Below are 17,483 nucleotides of genomic sequence, written 5' to 3' on the forward strand. Positions count from 1 at the left end.
AAGATGAAAAACTGATGGCCGAACTCAATGACCCCCCACTGGAGTGAGTGCCTTTGACCGGCAGTGGGAACGCAGAGTCGGGCTCCCCTTGCTCCCTGGGTGTGCCTGAAACTTGACACAAACCCTGCGGCCCCAGCAGGGCTGCCCCACACTTTGCTCTCTGGTCTGCAGGACAAGAGAAAAACATGAGTCACGGCACTGACTTCACGACACAAGGTTCTGTGTCAGCAGAGACCTGCTCCGGGGCCTTCTAGGGACGCATGGGAAACAGGCAATGGGACACCCGCCACTTCCGGATCATCTTCTCCCCCCAGGGGAACGGTCTTCCCATGCCCCATCTTCCAAGGCTCCCCCTAAATCTAGTGCTTAAACTTGCTTTGGGCAGCAGCCTGTGCTCCAGGTCTCATTCTTCTAGATCCGCGTCCCCAAAACTTATCCGCTCTTGTCCTCTCCCCTCTGGCCCGTGTTTTCTGCTCTCTGCAAACGGCGTGGCGGCTGTTTGTCTCTAGCACAGAATTTTCCCCATACTTTTCACCAGGCCCCATAGAAAGAAATATATATTCATACACACATAATAAAACATGTTTATACATGTATATGCATATATACACACATAATAAAATGTGTGTGGCCCGGCCGGTGTGGCTCAGTGGATTGAGTGTTGACCCATGCACCAAGAGGTCGCCAGTTCGATTCCCGGTCGGGACACATGCCCAGGTTGTGGGCCTGATCCCCAGTGGGCGGCGTGCAGGAGGCGGCCAATCGATGTTCTCTCTCATCAATGTTTCTCTCTCTCTCTCCCTCTCCCTTCCTCTCTCTCAGAAATCAATAAAGAAAAAAAAGTTTTAATAAAATAAACCGCGTGTGTATATATACATGAAATAACTGAACAGCTTTATAAAATAGAACTTAATTCTTTCTCTGAGACATGCCCTTGTATGTTTTCTATTTGTTTTCATTTTCTTTCTTTCTTTTTTTTAACGAAATTGATTTCCCAATACCTCCTTAGAGTGTGGCCACATCTCAGAGGGAGCTTGTGCTCTTCCCGGCCCCTTTCCCACGTCTGCTCCCCTTCCGGGGAAGATGGTCAGGTGCGGCCCTGGGTCCTGCTGGGGCCACGGTCCTCGTGCTGGGGCCACGGTGTTCGTGCTGGGGCCACGGTCCTTATGCTGGGGCCACGGTCCTCATGCTGGAGCCACGGTCCTCGTGCTGGGGCCACGGTCCTCGTGCTGGGGCCACGGTCCTCATGCTGGAGCCACGGTCCTCATGCTGGGGCCACGGTCCTCGTGCTGGGGCCACGGTCCTCGTGCTGGGGCCACGGTCTTCGTGCTGGGGCCACGGTCCTCGTGCTGGGGCCACGGTCCTCGTGCTGGGGCCACGGTCCTCATGCTGGGGCCACGGTCTTCGTGCTGGGGCCACGGTCTTCATGCTGGGGCCATGGTCTTCGTGCTGTGCTCTGCCCTCCCTCCGCACGGCCCTGCTTCCGAACGGGAGGCCTGGCCCTCACACGGCTCTCTCTCCATCTCTTGCTCTCCGAACACCTTCTTCCTGCCACACACAGTCCAGGCCCGAGGCTGCAGGCTGGTGACGCCCTGGCCACTACGAGGAAACTCACTCTCAGGCTGAGCCCCTCTTCCTGCCGCTGAGGGTGTGCGCTGGGCTGTCTCTTCCGACCGCGTGGAAGTGGGCAGCTTTGCTTTACAATCGGGGTTTCAGACCGGTGGTTCCCAAGCTCTGCTCTGTAGGCCTATCATGAATAGCTAAACTATTTCGTGATATACACGTTTTATCATATGTGTGTGCAAATATATGTTTCCTTCTACGGGGCCTGGTCAAAGTATTTTTAAAATACTGCTCTAGAGATAAATAGCCAATCCTTTGGGAAAGCAAAAAGCATAGGCCAGGAGGAGTGGGGAGAAGGGGGGAGAGGCAGAGGGGAAGAGGGGGGTGGGGAGGAGGGGGAGGAGGAGAAGAAAAGACATTTAGGAGCTCATTAGAAATACAGGTGCCCCCATCCCACCCTAACCCTACGAAATCTCAGACAGCCCAGGCCCAGCCTTAGGCACCCTTATAGTTAGCCAGGTGATGCTGACCTCCAGGTAGCTTTGAGAGTTGATTCTAGTCTGGTTCTTAGACAGGAAAAAGTAGTTCTACACCTAAGTTAATCCTGTGATTTGAATTCTCTTTTGGGGTTTGAGACCCAAGCTTAAACTAATCAACACTTTTCTTCACCACCTTGAGGTGTCCAGCTCCCTCAGGGATAGGGTTGGAAGACTGATTTTCAGATAAATAACAATTTTTTAGTGTTACACTATTCATCGTCCAGAATTCTGTGCTGTTTTCCTGAAATTCATATAAAGTCCTCAGAACAACACCTGGCAGGTCGTAAGCCTTCGTTACTGTTAGCTATTAGTATCAGCATTACTAGCATTTCAATCTCTCCACCAGTTTTTATAGTTACTTCCTGGACTGTATCAGAATTTGGCTTTGATTCTGAGTCAAATGAACTTATCAAATAAAAGCTGCTTCTGGGTTGACCTTAACCCCGGCATTTTCAGCACCTTCCCTTTCAGGCTGGAAGGTTCTTAATTATTTAAAAATACTCTTCAAATCTGTATGTGGTCTCCACAGGTGAGGAGCTGCTTCTGTCATCAGAGTAACAAGTTTACATCACACCTCACTTGGGGGCAGCCCGGGGAACCGTGATGCCTGTGTTGGCCCTGTAGGACCCTGCCCCCCACACTGCCCACTTCCTTGAATTCATTCAAGTAAATTCACTCCTGATAATCCCTGTCCTTCAGTTTACAGAGAACAATCATTCGAATTTGCTAGGAAGCCCCTGGGCACGCTGACCATTGTCTCCCCACTCTTTCAGTTATATGTTTATGGGCTCCAAACGTCACTTATTTATGTCAACATTGGTCTCCTTATCAACAGTGGTGCTTATTGGAACTGCTCCCACCTACACTTCCCAGTATTTTTAGCAACGATCTAATCTTAGGCACAGTTCAACTCTTGGGTTGCTTCCTGGGCATCAATATTTATGGGATTATGTTTCTTTCTCTATAAATATAATAATTCCCAGTAGAGTTGTTTCCCTCCTCCCTGTCGTGTGTGTCTGTGTAACACACGCACACGCACACGCACACCAATGGAAAGAGCAAGTCTCCAGCAAGGATCTGAAGGAAGTCATGACTCAAATGGAGCTGACTGTTTTTGAGGCAGAGGACCTGGAAAACCTTGGTTTAACCTTCCTCTTAGTTTATGTTTTTGTTAACCTTTGCATTGGGATCTGTCTTTCCATAGAAATTCGTGGGCGTTTCCCCTGAGGAGAGTTTCTTCGTGATTTGTTAAGTAGGTAGATAAGAGTGGAGAAGGCAGGGAAAGACAAGATAACACATTTTGTATCTGACAAAGAGTTTTGGACGTTTGGAAAATTTTATGAGCTAGACAAACTTCTTCTGGAAAGATTATAATTTAAAGCTATTAAAAATTTCAATGAGTATCTGTATAAACATTTGTGGACATGTATTTTATGTCTTAGCATGTTTTTAGTCTGTTTGTATAGTATAAACATAGTAGAAAGAGACCAAGATGAATTAGACCCTAACCCCAAGTCTGTCTCTTATCTGTTAGAACTTGTGAAAGTTAAAAAAAAAAGTTCACTGGACTCAGTGTCCTTCTATCAAAGAAGGTGAGCTCAGTTCCACTCACATTCAGACCCTAATATCACATGCTCATTTCTCAGTTTCTCTTATATATTATTTATTTAATTGTTCTTTTTTGTTGTTCTTAATCCTCCCCCAACGATATTTTTTCCATTCTTTTTTTTTTTTTAAGAGAGAAAGAGAAACATCGATGTGAGAGAGACACATAGATTGGCTGCCTCCCACACTCGCCCCAACCGGTGGCCGGGGAACACACCTGCAACCCAGGTGCATGCCCTCGACCTGGAATTGAACCTGAGACCCTTCGATGCACGGGCTGCTGCTCCAGCCACGGAGCCACACCGATCAGGGCTTAATTATTCTTTTTATTAGTGTCCATCGGTCATCAAATCTAAGCCTGGAGAGATTTAAAAATTTTATTGGGCTTTACTCCTGTTTTGTCCTCAAACTGGTTATTATAATTCTTTTTTTTTTTTAATCCTCAACCGAGGACATTTTTCCATTTTTTGTTCAGAAGAGTGGGAGGGAGAGAGAGGAAGAGAGAGAGAAACATCGATGTGAAAGGGACACATCGAGTGGTTTCCTCCCGCACGACCCAACCAGGGCCGGGGACAAACCGCAACCGAGGTACATGCTTTTAGCAGGAAGCGAATTCTGGTCTCTCTGAACCACAAGCTGATGCTCTAACCGCTGAGCCAAACTGACCAGGGCTATAATTCTTTTTTTTTCTTTTTTCTGGAGTATTTTTTAATTTTTTTATTGAATTTATTGGGGTAGCATTGGTTAATAAAGTTACATAGATTTCAAGGGTACAATTCAAAATGCATCATGTATTGTGCGTTCACCACCAAGTCAAGTCTCCTTCCGTCACCCCTTAACCCTCTTCTACCTCTCCCTACCCCCTTCCCTTCGGCTAATCACCATACTGTTGTCTGTGTCTATGAGTTGTTTTGTTTTGTTTTGTTTTTGCTTAATCCCTTCACCTTTTTCACCCAGCCCCACAACCACCCTCCCCTCTGACAACTGTCAGTCTATTCTCTGTACCTTTGAGCCTAGGGTTATTATAATTCTTGAACCTCTTTGGAAATACGTTGAGAACCTGCTGAGAATTAAGTCCTTAGGTTGAGGATAGAGGTATGATTTTTGAGAGTTCTAGAATTATACATTTAGAAGAGACCAAAGCAATTACTTAGCCCAGTCATCCCTTCCCTGGGACACTTGCCCAATTTGCTCAACTTTAATCTGTCCATCTACGATATAACGAGAGCTTCCAATTTCCCAGGCACTGTGCCAGGCACACAGTCAAGTGGGGTGTTCTTTCAGTGTAGCTCCCCCCATTAATAGAAACCCCAAAAGCCGTGATCCAGACCCAGGGTTCCTCTTTAAACTATCCGATATTTCATTGAATGGCTCTCCCTCAGCATCCAGTCTGTGACCCTACCTCCTCATCTGATCCTGTGGATCCAAACATTGAGATACCTGTTTTAGAAGTCTGTGTGTCCTTTGCCGCTCGTCGGAACTTCAGCTGAGAGCATTTCTCCTGTTGCTGGTGCCGGTGGCCTAACAGCTGTCTACCCCGCCCCCCAACACGGGTTTGGGTTTGTTTGTTTGTTTGTTTGTTTGTTTAATCTATTTAGTCTGAGCTTTGTAGCTTAGAAGAGACCAGCACTTCTTTTGATGGCCCAGTAGAGTTCATGTCTCACAGACGACACGTCCAGCTCAATTCCTGACTGCCAGCTTCAGGGGCTGGCTCCATTCCAACCCCTGGGAACTGAAGATTTTCTCCTGTCACTCATGGTTCAGTAGAGCACAAGTCACCGCCAAGCCCTGAAGGATCGTTAATAGCATTCCAGAGAGGGCGTCAAACTCTTTCTTCCAGCCAAGCCTTCGGTTTAGCACTGGGGACCCAGCCTTCCTGGAATTCCTGGGCCGGGCCTGTTTGTCATCTTCCCCCTTCTACTTTGCTTGCTTACAGTGGGTCAAGCCCAGAGAGTCTGAGCTTCCTTTTAGATTGTTTGCTTGAAAAAGTACCTGAGCAGCAACTCAAGCGTGGTGATAGTTATATAAGAAGAAGAAATAAGAGTAATTCTCCCTAATTTATAAAATGCTTTCATATGCCTTAGTTCTAATATTTGGCAATGTTGTAAATGACATGGGAATTATTTCCTTTTTACACTTGCAGGAAATGAGGAAACACTTAAATTCTATTTCCCTAAATTTCTTCCCCCAACAAATCTAATATTTCTCTTAGACTATGGGCCAATTTGTTTTGTTGCTCAGGGAACGATTTTAATAAAGTCATGATTGTTTCTATTTCTATCTAAGTTCCTTACAAATAAGCTCGCTGCTAAAAAGAAGAAGAAAAGAAGAAGGAGGAGGAGGAGGGGATGGGAGAGGACGAGGAGGAGGAGAAGATTTAGAAGGAGGAGGAGGAGAAGAAGAAATGTTTCAAAGCTATTCTTCTAACAAATTTGAGTATTATTAGTGCCTAAGGATACTCAGCTGTCTTGGGATAAAAACACAATTCATCAGGCCTACTGGAAAGTACCAACAGAACAGGCTACATGGAGTCTTCATATGTGAGCACAGGTTAAAGATGTTACAAACTCTTCTTGGGTGATATGCTTTAAATAAGAGCAAAACAAATGCCTGACTTTTTTTTTTTTTTTTTATCCTCACCTGAGGACATTTTTGCACTTATCTTCAGATAGAGCAGGAGGGAGAGAGGGAGGAAGAGAGCGAGAGAAATATTGTCGTGAGAGAGGCACACTGACTGGTTGCCACCCACACGACCCCAACCGGGGCCAGGGACAAACCGCAACCGAGGCACGTGCCTTTAGTGGGAACCGAACCCAGGACCCTCCGGCCCGTGGGCCAATGCTCCAACTGCTGAGCCAAACCGGTCAGGGCCATTCTTAGTTTTTCTATTAGAATGTTCTTTTTTTTTTTTTCCTTAAGAACTGCTTCTTAGGAGCTCTTCATATAGCATGAATATTAGCTCTTTGTCACTTAGGTTATAAATACTTACTCATCATTGGTCTTTGGTTTTTCAAAGTTTTTATGTTTGTTCTGCACAAAAGTTGAAAATATGTATGAAATCATACTGGTCCGCTTTTCTATATGGACTTATATTTTTTTTCCATAAAAAGATTGTAAAAATATTATTCTATATTTTCTTTTAACACTTCTTTAATTTTTTTAATGCATTTAGATTTTCAGTCCTTCTGGAGTTATTTCAGGTGTTGGTTTGAAATAAGGTTTTACTTTCATTTTCCTCCGAATGAATAACCAGCTTTCCCAACTCTGTTTCTTGACTAAATCATTCTTTATCATGATCATCCTGATAACTTTTATCAATTTTAAAGGCCACTTTGTCATATAATAAAATTCTGACATATATTTTCTTAAAAATTTTACTGCTATCTATGCCATTTCTCTTGCTAGTTACTAGTTTAATGGGTATGTTGGTCAAAAACATGTCTAAGAGAGGTATCATTAAGTTTCTTATTAGAAAAAAATTAGGAGTCAGAGGAAGGAAATGGGGGACATTTGCAATACTGTCAACAATAAAAAATAAAAATAGCCCTGGCCGGTTTGGCTCAGTGTAGACTGCATCGGCCCTCAGACCAATGAGTCATGGGTTCGATTCCAGCCAAGGATAATGTACCTCGGGTGCAGTTTGATCCCAGCCCTGGTCGGGGTCGTGCAGAAGGCAACCAGTCAATGTGTCCCTCTCACATCAATGTTTAAGAAAAAAAACTAAAAATAAAAATAAAGAAGATTAAATATAAGAAAAAAAAAAGAAAAAACAATTAGTCTGATTCTCGAAGAGATTAAGCATAGAGGAGTCTTGCCCTGCCTGGTGTGGCTCAGTGGTTAGAGTGTCAGCCTGCAAACTGTAATGTCTCGGATTTGATTCCTGGTCAAGGACATGTACCTCGGTTGCAGGTTCAATCCCCTTCCTGGTCAGGGTCATGCAGGATGCAACCAATTGATGTGTCTCTCTCTCACTGATCTCTCTCTCTCTCCCCCCGCCCCCCCCTTTCTATCTAAAAAATCAATGAAAAAACATCCTCTGGTGAGGATTAAAAAAAGAAAAATACATAGGGAAGTCTTCAAGCAAAATTTGGCTACACTACAAACAAAAGTGTGAAAGGTTTTCATGGAAAATATAATCTGCTTAATACAAAGTCTCTTTACCCAAACTTTGAAGGTATGAATCTGTTCCATCATTATAAGTTGTCCTGAAACCACAAATTTATAGTAAATGTCTACTTATCCTTAAACAATAAAGAAACTCTGATTTTTACATTTTTATCTTATGAGAAGAAGCAAATTATCTTAAAGATTTTATTTAAATCTTTATTTTAAAAGGCTTTATTTAAACTGAAACAAAACAACAACCAAAAAACAAGAGTTTCTAAGGTTTCTGGGCTTTTGGAGATTAAAAACTGACAAGTGCACTGAGGACCCAGAGCCCATGAGGACCTCATAACCCTCATCAACAAAATCTAACAACATTTTGCACAGTTTGAGGGCTACATATCTCATTACTGCTGCTTATCTCTTAGTATTTTATTTATCCAACCGACTGTGCACAGGGAATGTACTATAATTCTATGAAAGGTCAGGCACTTTCACACTTATTAATTCTTATGGATCTTCATTCTTAGCATGTCAGAGCCTAGTTTTCCATCTGCCACCGGACAGGGGCCTTTATGAGATTATCCGTGGCTTGCTGGGAGGGGTGTGGTAAGCGGGCCTCAGCTCCGCACTGGCTTTGTGCCCCACAGTGATGGAAGTCAGCGAGGCGCGAACCAGCTGTGCATGTGAGAGTATGTTTCAAGCCAGGATACAGACCTTTTGCACTGTCCCTCCAGGTTTCCCGATTATTTTCACAGCCATTACGACTGTGTATCTATCCAGTCCAGGAGATCTTGACGACATCCTGTGAAGACTTTGACAGCCCATAAGCACTTTGCTGCTCAAACACAATCTAAGAGAAAACCGTGGGCTGTTTGGGAATAGGGTTTCCCCTTCCCTGTAGCTATGGGTATTCCCTGCCAAACAATTAAAACAGAACAAGGCGAGATCCGTTGAAAATTGCAAACATGTATGTTCAGACTGGTTGGAACATGGTTTTATAAGGAGTGGCCTTAGGTAAAGCTGGAAACTCTGACAGTTCTCCAGGGGATGTCACTCCTCCACTTTCTGAGTCGTTTACCCTGGTCACACGCACCCAACCACTGCTAATGCCCTCGGATACCCAGCACCCTCTCACGTCTTCCCATTTACACTCGCTCACAACAAAAGTGCTAAAATCAGTCACTTACACACTAGTTTTTTTTGTTTTGTTTTATCCTCACCCGAGGACATTTTTCCATTTTTTGTTCAGATAGAGCGGGAGGGATAGAGAGAGAGAGAGAGAGAGAGAGAGAGAGAGAGAGAGAGAAAGAAACATCGACTTGAAGGGACACATCGAGTGGCTGCCACCTGCACGACCAACCAGGGCCGGGGACAAACTGCAACCGAGGTACATGCCCTTAGCGGGAACCGAACCGGGGTCTCTCTGGACCGCAGGCCGACGCTCCAACCGCTGAGCCAAACCGGCCAGGGCCACACTAGTTTTAATGAATGTGTCCATTTGTTTTTTCTAGGGAGATATTTGCATTTATTTCATCGCGGAATGAATGATACCTCTCTTAAACATGGTTTTGACCAAGATACCAATTAAGCTAGTAACTAGCAGGAGAAATGGCACAGATAGCAGTAGAATTTTAAAAAATATATTTAAGTCAGAATTTTATTATATGACAAAGTGGCCTTTAAAACTGATAAAAGTTATCAATCAGAAGGTATATGGGTGAAAAGTATGATGCTTCCCTTACCTTCACTCAGCACAGCAAGACATAAACCCTGTCATGTAGACCCTGACCCTTTTTTTAAAAACATTAAAAGAATTTACCATCTTTTTAGAGAAGCAAGACATTCATTCCTAGGGGGCGTGTCAGCAACAACTAACACCAACTCGTGGTTTTGCACAAAGTAGGAGTGTTTGCAAGTCCAGCTTCCAAGACTCAGCATGAATATACTCTCATTTCAAATCCCCATGCTTGTTGCAAATTGATTAAGCAAAAAAAGTAAAATGATCTGCCCAACATTATACGACTTGCTCATGGTCGAATAAACAAGTACAATAATGTGGCCGTTACTGTAAAGCTGTTTTGAATGTTGGTTAGGGTCATAAATAAGTAGTAGTGGTTCTATTACAGGAAAAAGAACAAGACAAAGAGCTTGTGTTGATATTTTGACAAATCATTGAATATATTTTTCTTCCATTTTTTGTTCTCTCTGTCTGTGATCTCCAGCCTGTGTGTGTTATTATCGGGTTTAGCTGGGTATCAGTAAGGAAAAGCCACAGGCGTCATTTCTCCACACCTCTCCCCCTTTGACCTTCCTATACCTCCTTCAGTAACTTCCCATCACTCAGTCTCTGGCATGGGCAGATTACATAGGCTGTCAGGTTTACATAAATAGATTTTTCAAGAAAAATTAGGAATTTTCAAGGCCTTTCAGACAAAAAAAAAAAAAAAAGTGGTGTGCTGCTTCATATTTATTGGGGGAAAATAGCAGAGGAAGTGGTTATAAGGATCAATTTTGGGATTTTTCAGAGTCCAGGGAGGAAGTTAAGGAGGGAAATACTTCCCAGATGTATACTAGTTCAGGCAAAGCTTAAATAAATTCATCCTAAAGTGAAAATAAACTTAATTCTCTCAAACATATTTTTAAGGGTGCTAAGGCTAATATTGTTCTAATTAGTGGAAGCCTTCAAGTTATTATTTTTAACAAGTATCCTTAATGGAGCCTTCTTTATTTCAGTCGATTTACCTCCGAGCACATCCAAAGATTAGGGAGTGCTGTGTTATAATCCATAGAGAGAAGGCTGTGCTTTGAGTCAGGAAACCTGAAGTTTGGGTCTCAGCAAATACCTCAATTTATATAGTTACCAAGAGACTGAACTCTGTTGTCTCTGCTCCTTGCTCTTCCTACTTTCTTTTCCTTTATTTTACCTTCTTCAGGAAATGAGATGTTGACCTCAGAGTCTTCCCCATGGAGAGGAAAACTAATCTCAGATGAACAGCTAGTACCTATGACAGGAATCCGTGTTCTAAGGAATCAAGTCACAGCTGTTGGGCTTACCTGGTGTTTCTTCTCTTCACATCACAGCCCGAGGGAGCCCTTCCTCCAGTGTGCTGTGGCTCACTCACTACTTAAGCTGTTTGTAAAGACAAGAAAATCTTAACATCAGAGCTGCATACAGGTGCACCGACTCAAGAGCCCAGGACACGCCCCCTTCAAGAACAAAAAGAGAAATACGTTTCTGCTGATTCTCCCTCCCCTTTGAGTCAACATCAGCCCAGCCTGGGAAGAGGAAGCGGCTCAGAGCCCAAGATTTGATGATTCTCCCAGCGGACAGCGACGCGTTTCTGAAACCACGGAAGGAGAACGCTCTAGGAGAATGAGGACGCTTCTGTCCTGGATCAGTTCTCTACAGAATGCCACTCTGTTGGGCTTTCGTGTCCAGCCTCTGGATGCCCAGGGTCATACCCCATAAAACAAAAGGAATGCAGCCCCGAGTCCCTGGTTCCAAAGAGGAGAGGTGGGTAATTCCAGTGGGGTGAGGGTAGCGGTCAGTGTTATTTTTTCCTTTCCGAATTTCTCTTTCAAGGCTGAAAAATCAACTTGCTACTCTCCCAGCTAAAGGAACCTCGGACTTCCTGGTGGGATAACATGGGATGGAGGCTGGCAAAAGAGAAGAGTAGTGTGCCCGTCTGCCCGGGGTGAATGTTTTCAGTATATTCTTTGTCCTTAGAAAACCTCTAGTTAAACCTTATTGACTCCTTTAATAAAGGTGTCTTTCTTTCTAAAGAGTCATCCAATTTGGAAGTTAACACTCCATATTTTACAAGTAACTTGAGGTGGCTTACATGCTAATGCATAAAATAAAATTACATTAGAATAGAAATAAAGAAACACAAACAATAAATGTTCTACATAAAATAAGTAACACATTATAAAAGGGAAACTATAAAAGCAGAGAGCCAGTTAAGAAAAGGAATGCAAATACACACCTACGAGTTATCTGCCCTGTTGTCTAAGTTTGAAGTTTAACTCAGGTGCTTCCTGGCAATCAAAGAAAAGAGGAAGCTGATCAGGTACATTGTTCTTATCAGAAAAGAAGGAGCATCTATCTCCTCGGGAAAGAGAAAAGGTCCTTGGGACACAAGATTCTAATAGAAGCACCTTCCTTAGCGTGAACTGCTAATATGATGGGAGCCCATGATGTCATGTTGAAGGCCCTTAGTGCCAAGCCGCCTTAAACACAATGTGACCCTCTTGTTTCCAACACGTGGTCCATATCACAACTCTTCACGATACAGTCCGGACCTGGTCCAGTGGAAAGTTTTCAAGAGAACAAAGCCTCCTCGACAACCCCTAACTGTTCACGGGCATCGACCATTGCTGCTTTGTTCATCACCCAGCCTGGGCAGAATAGAGTTGATCTCACAGTTCCGTCAAGTGAATCCCATTCTCCTCATGCCTTTTCCGCTGGGTCTTGCCTGTTTTCGGGATCCACCTATTGTGACTGGAGACCAAATGCCCATCCAATACACAGGGTCAAGGGCTTCTTTTCAGTTCAGCGTGGCCCTTCTCCTATTGTCTCTATTAAAATGCAGGTTCATGTAAGAGCGCAGAAGTCACTGACACCTTAGTGGGAATGTGTTCACAGAATGTGACTAATAATTGACTAGTTGCTTAGAGGGGAGAAGTGTCTGTGGAGCTGGATGGGGGGCCAGGAGAGGAGTAAGGCAGTACTGGGGCAAAATGGTTGATCAGTGTGGAGCTTAAGGTGGGAAGGGCTTGAAACCCGGACGGGAGCTCTGGTTCTCGCCTCCAGCTCTTTGTGTTGTGAAGCCCAGCAGTGTGCTAGGAACCGGCCCTCGGAACAAAAGGGATCCCTACAGTTTCTTATTAGTCCAAAATCATTTTAGTAGATACTAGAAAATAATGCAACCAGTAAACAGCAATGATTTCATGAGTACACTGGTTGGGGGTGACCATCTAAATCTAAACAAATGGATGCATTTCATAGTTTGTTAATTCCATATTTAGTAGAAGGAGATCATAGTACGCCCAATATTTAGGTTGTTTCACAAACAGGGTGTGCTTTTCAATAACTGGTGACTCACCAATAAGCTGCTTACTCACCCCTTCTAGTTTCCTCCTAATAATCTCTTAATGCATGTGATGCTGAATTTCTTAATACTTCCTGGTTAGGTTTGGGGGCTCCCAAGTTCCTGCAGAGGACAGAGGACAAAGGAAAGCAGTGTGGGTTTGAGCACCGTGGCAGGACTGTGACATATCATTGTAAGGAGCCCAGGAAGAGCTCACCCTCGGCAAAGGCAGAGCTGACGAAGCATTGCTCCTCTAGTGCGACTGTAAAGCTCCTTCTGCCTGAAAACCTTACACACTCTAACCTGTGAAGCAGGAGCGTGAGGCTCACCTGAGCACGTGAAGGCAGCTAAACCAATGTGTTTTGGTCCACCTGGTCCATCTTCCTCTCTGGTGCTCTTGACCCCAGACCTTCCTTGGCGAGGCCAGGCTCAGCATCCAACTGATGCTACAGACGATCAAGAAGGAAGACTTGGGGCTGAAGAAGAGCTTCAAGCCTTCCAACTTCATCTGCTCGTGTTGGATGCCTGGATGGTCTGACGGCTTGATTTCCCAGCAAAAGAGCAGAGTCACTGGAGGAAACAGCAACAAACCTGAGGCCCAGGAGGAAGGAAAAGGCAACATAAATGTTACCAGAACTCGTTTTCTGATTCTTCTCATCAACCAAGTTTCCCAAGAGACTACTGGGTCGTGAGGCCATACCTGAATTAGACAGATCAGGAGGTGGACCTAGGGAGGACACGAACCCACCAGAGCAGATGGCCCCTGGGTGACAGTGTCTCTCCTCAGAAGTGCTGGACATTCTTTGAGCTTGGGCTTCACGAAGCTCTGTTCCAGCAGCTGCAGACGCAGATGGCCGCCTTGGATGCGGTCGGCCCTGAACTCTTTCAGGTGGCTCTATTGCGTGATGGTCAAATGGGTAAACGCAGTGAAAAACGCTTTGGGTAAAACTGTTAGGAAACCTGAAAGGAGGGGTAAAGAGGGGAAGAATTGAGTATAAAACATAAATTATAGTGAGAAGGTTTTCATAATTAATATGACAAGATTTAAAACGGATGCAGTCTCTTAACATTCAGAACTAGGACTGAAAGAAGTGGATGGGAATTATTAGACTATCTGAGGACAAAGCTTGGTCAGTAGAACAGAAACTCTTTTGGGGAGGGCGGTGGGGTGAGGGGCGCTAACATTGCAAAATAATTGAATTGCTATTTAGGATTAAAATAAAGGACATCCAAATGAACAAAGGGAGAGCTCAGAAAACTGTAGGACATCTTCCCTTGTCCATATCAGAGACAAGGGTAACAATGCATAAACCTGAGAGTTGGCCTGCACAACGAATTAGAAGGAGAGAAACCACCCAGCACTTAGTATCAGCTCCCATTTACTGAACACTTACTATGTTCCAAGCACTGTTCTGAGCTGTTTTCATGTGCTTTCACATGCCTAGCAACCAGTGAGACAGTTACTATCACCCCCATGTTATAAATGGGGAAATCGAGGTACCGGGCAGGGAAGTAAATGATGGGCCAGGGCACAAACACAGCCTGACTTCAGAGTCTGTGTTCTTGACCTGTTGCCCATTGCTTCTCAAAGACAGATGAGAAATACAAACAGAAATATCCAACCCTTGCAAAATAACCAAAGAAAAGGCAAGGCTGCGTCTCAGGTACTAACGAGACATAGCACTCTTATCTTCAGAACCTTTCATAATAATTTGGAGAGCCACCAGAACCCTACAAAATCCACATTTTCATTTCCTTTCACAAGTTCAAATGTCACTAAATTCAAGGTCCTGGGTCAATTTAACAGAGCCAGGCAGGATTCCATTCATTGCCTTGAATCAGTTCAGAATGTACAGTATTTCAATGTCTGAGATAATACAAAGAAGAGAAAGTGATGGACTACAAAAATAATGAGCTTTTTAAAAAAATTCTGCCTGTCTTTTTTTAAAATATGTTTTGTTTTTCATATATATAATAATATATAATATATATAGAGAGAAACATCATTATGAGAGAAAACAATCGATTGGCTGCCTCGGCATGCCCCCTACTTGGGATTGAGCCTGCAACCCGGGCATATGCCCTGACCAGGAATGGAACCTGGACCTCTGAGCCCATGGGACAACACTCAATCCACTGAGCCACACAGGCCGTGCAATTCTGCCTGTCTTTAAAATGAGAATTACACAGCACCACATAGTACATCTCTCCAAGGTCAGCAGATTCTCCTGGGATGGCATGAAAATCACAACCACAGGCAACTGAACACATCTCCCACATTCGCACGATGCACAGAACTCACACGGGGTCTGCGCAGCCTCGGCAGAGATGTTCAGTCTGATGCACCGCACAAGAACCCTGCTTTTACTGCACAGGTTCTAGAGCCCCAGACCCTTCACAGCGACACGCATTTCCCCACAGTTGGCCTAGAGCAGGAGAGAAAAGTAACCCAAACAGGTTTTGGGGGAACAGTCATGGGTCAACTGGATTAGAGGGTAAAATCTACAGACTCTGTCACTCAGGGCCCCACAGTGCATTCCTGTGGATGAGAAACTCTCCCAGAACAAAATAAATCTCATTCTGTCCCTGGACACTTTTTGTTTGACATTGTGGCTGTACTCGACTTCCTCGTGAGGACAAACATCTGAAGAAGATGTGGCCTGAGATTAAGACATTCTTCTTACTTAAGTATTCTTTTTAGCAAACCGCAGATGAACCCCAGAGCTTTGGAATGTCCCTTAAGCAAAGGGAGACATCTAGTGGCCAAGATTCACAATGTGGAAGAGGCCAGGGAGGGGGAGTGGTCTAAACCAGGTAACCTCTGAGACCCTGAGCTACTTTGTCCATGTGTGTGGCAGGGATTCGACTTTCAATGGAACTCATCTATTCATTTATTTATTCATTCAACAAACGTTCAGATTAAATGGCTACTAGGTGCAAGACACTGCTGGGCCCTGGAGACCTCGAAACTCTATAAATAATATCTTCTAGGATCTTATAACTTAATAGAAAGACTAGGCCACCAACAGTAAGTTCAAATACATTGTGATAAGAGATGACCACATTATAGTGTAGCAGCCCATAGAAAAGGCACATAAATGAATCTTTGAGGATGAGAGGAAGAGATGTCTAAACCACAGGTCTTTCACTGGTACCCCGTGTGCCCCATCTGGCATGCAGATGTGTTTTTCTTGGCCCGTGCAGTGTTTTTAAAACTCTGAATTAGTTGCTAACATTTAAACATCAGGGGATTTCACATGAAAATCCAGATTTCGGCTTCTTTTGAAGTAGGGGACAATCTGACAACACAGTTTCCATATTCTGGCTGGGTGATATTTAACTAGAGCTGAGTCTGAAAGGAGAGGCTGCCTCGCTTCATAACAGCCCCAAATTTACTTATTTCAATGAATTTGGGGTAGATTTCACATGAACAGGATACAAAACTCAAAATTACAAAAATATATTTATTGAAAAATGAATCTCCTGCTACTCTTGTTTGATTGCCAACAAACAAATCATCATTTACAAAGGCACCCACCATTACCAGTTAGGAACTACACGACTATGCACCCCTCTCTCACACCTGACACCAATATTAATTTCATCTGAAAGAAAATATTTAAAATAAAATATATAAAACTATAAAGATACTAGAAAGCAAGGGGCTTGTTGCTGTTGCACTCCTTGAATAATTTGTTGATTTAATAACGAAGCCTGTGTAAAGTAAGATCTAACCCAGACATCACAAAAAGAAAAAAACTGGTCAAGATTTTAAAAGATATTTGATTACATAAAAAATGGGAAAAAAAAACATTTCACAGTAAAGCCCCAACCGGTTTGGCTCAGCGGTTAGAGCGTCGGCCTGCGGTCCTGAGAGACCGGGGTTCGGTTCCCGCTGGGGGCGCGTGCCTCGGTTGCAGTTTGTCCCCGGCCCTGGTTGGTCGTGCAGGTGGCAGCCACTCGATGTGTCCCTTCGCGTCGATGTTTCTCTCTCTCTCTCCCTTCCTCTCTCTCCCTCCCACTCTATCTGTACAAAAAATGGAAAAATATCCTCGGGTGAGGATAAAAAAAATAAAATAAATAAATAAAAAAACATTTCACAGTAAAAACAAAACAAACAAACAAACACAAAACAAAAAAACAAGGAACGGCATCCAAATATAAATAATTACCTGGAAAACATTTTTCAATTCATATTATTAATGGTTCTTTTCTTCAATGTGTAAATAGTTCCTATAAACCAATAAGAAAAAGACACAAGGCGTTGAAATAACTTTCTTGGCTTAAGATGGAGCTGCTCTACCTTGAGTGCCATGTCGGCAAACCAAAACTTTTTAGATAACTTTATGTCCTGTAAATGCTCCACTTGACCAGAAATGCAGTGTGTCCAGTCCTCCAGTTCCCAAACACCAAGCCCACGCTGGCTCTATGCTTATTTCCTTGTTCCTTCTCACCCCAAACCAGGTCGACCATGTAGCCCCAGCCATATCAGATAGATTGTATTTTTCTCTTCCTTGTTCTTTATTCTTTATCTTATAAAGGCTTCTTGTCTTCTGCCCCGTTTTGCAGTTCTCCAAAC

General features: G+C 43.8%; 1 protein-coding gene across 2 annotated transcripts in view; it reads right to left on the bottom strand.

The window, feature by feature from the left end:
• ADGRF1 (adhesion G protein-coupled receptor F1) overlaps positions 1 to 17,140 on the bottom strand; it is a 48,200-nt gene extending 31,060 nt beyond the window's left edge. For both annotated transcript variants that reach the window (XR_004957846.1, XM_036249362.1), the window contains exons 1-6: positions 17,077 to 17,140; positions 13,605 to 13,864; positions 13,234 to 13,495; positions 12,939 to 13,027; positions 11,801 to 11,852; positions 10,869 to 10,944 (exon numbers count right to left, since the gene is read on the bottom strand). The gene's annotated coding sequence lies outside the window, so the exon portion shown is untranslated. The remainder of the gene's footprint in view (positions 1 to 10,868; positions 10,945 to 11,800; positions 11,853 to 12,938; positions 13,028 to 13,233; positions 13,496 to 13,604; positions 13,865 to 17,076) is intronic.
• Positions 17,141 to 17,483: the final 343 nt, after the last annotated feature.

The sequence above is a fragment of the Molossus molossus genome, unplaced genomic scaffold (assembly GCF_014108415.1).
Source record: "Molossus molossus isolate mMolMol1 unplaced genomic scaffold, mMolMol1.p scaffold_m16_p_8, whole genome shotgun sequence".
NCBI classification, from domain to species: Eukaryota; Metazoa; Chordata; class Mammalia; order Chiroptera; family Molossidae; genus Molossus; species Molossus molossus.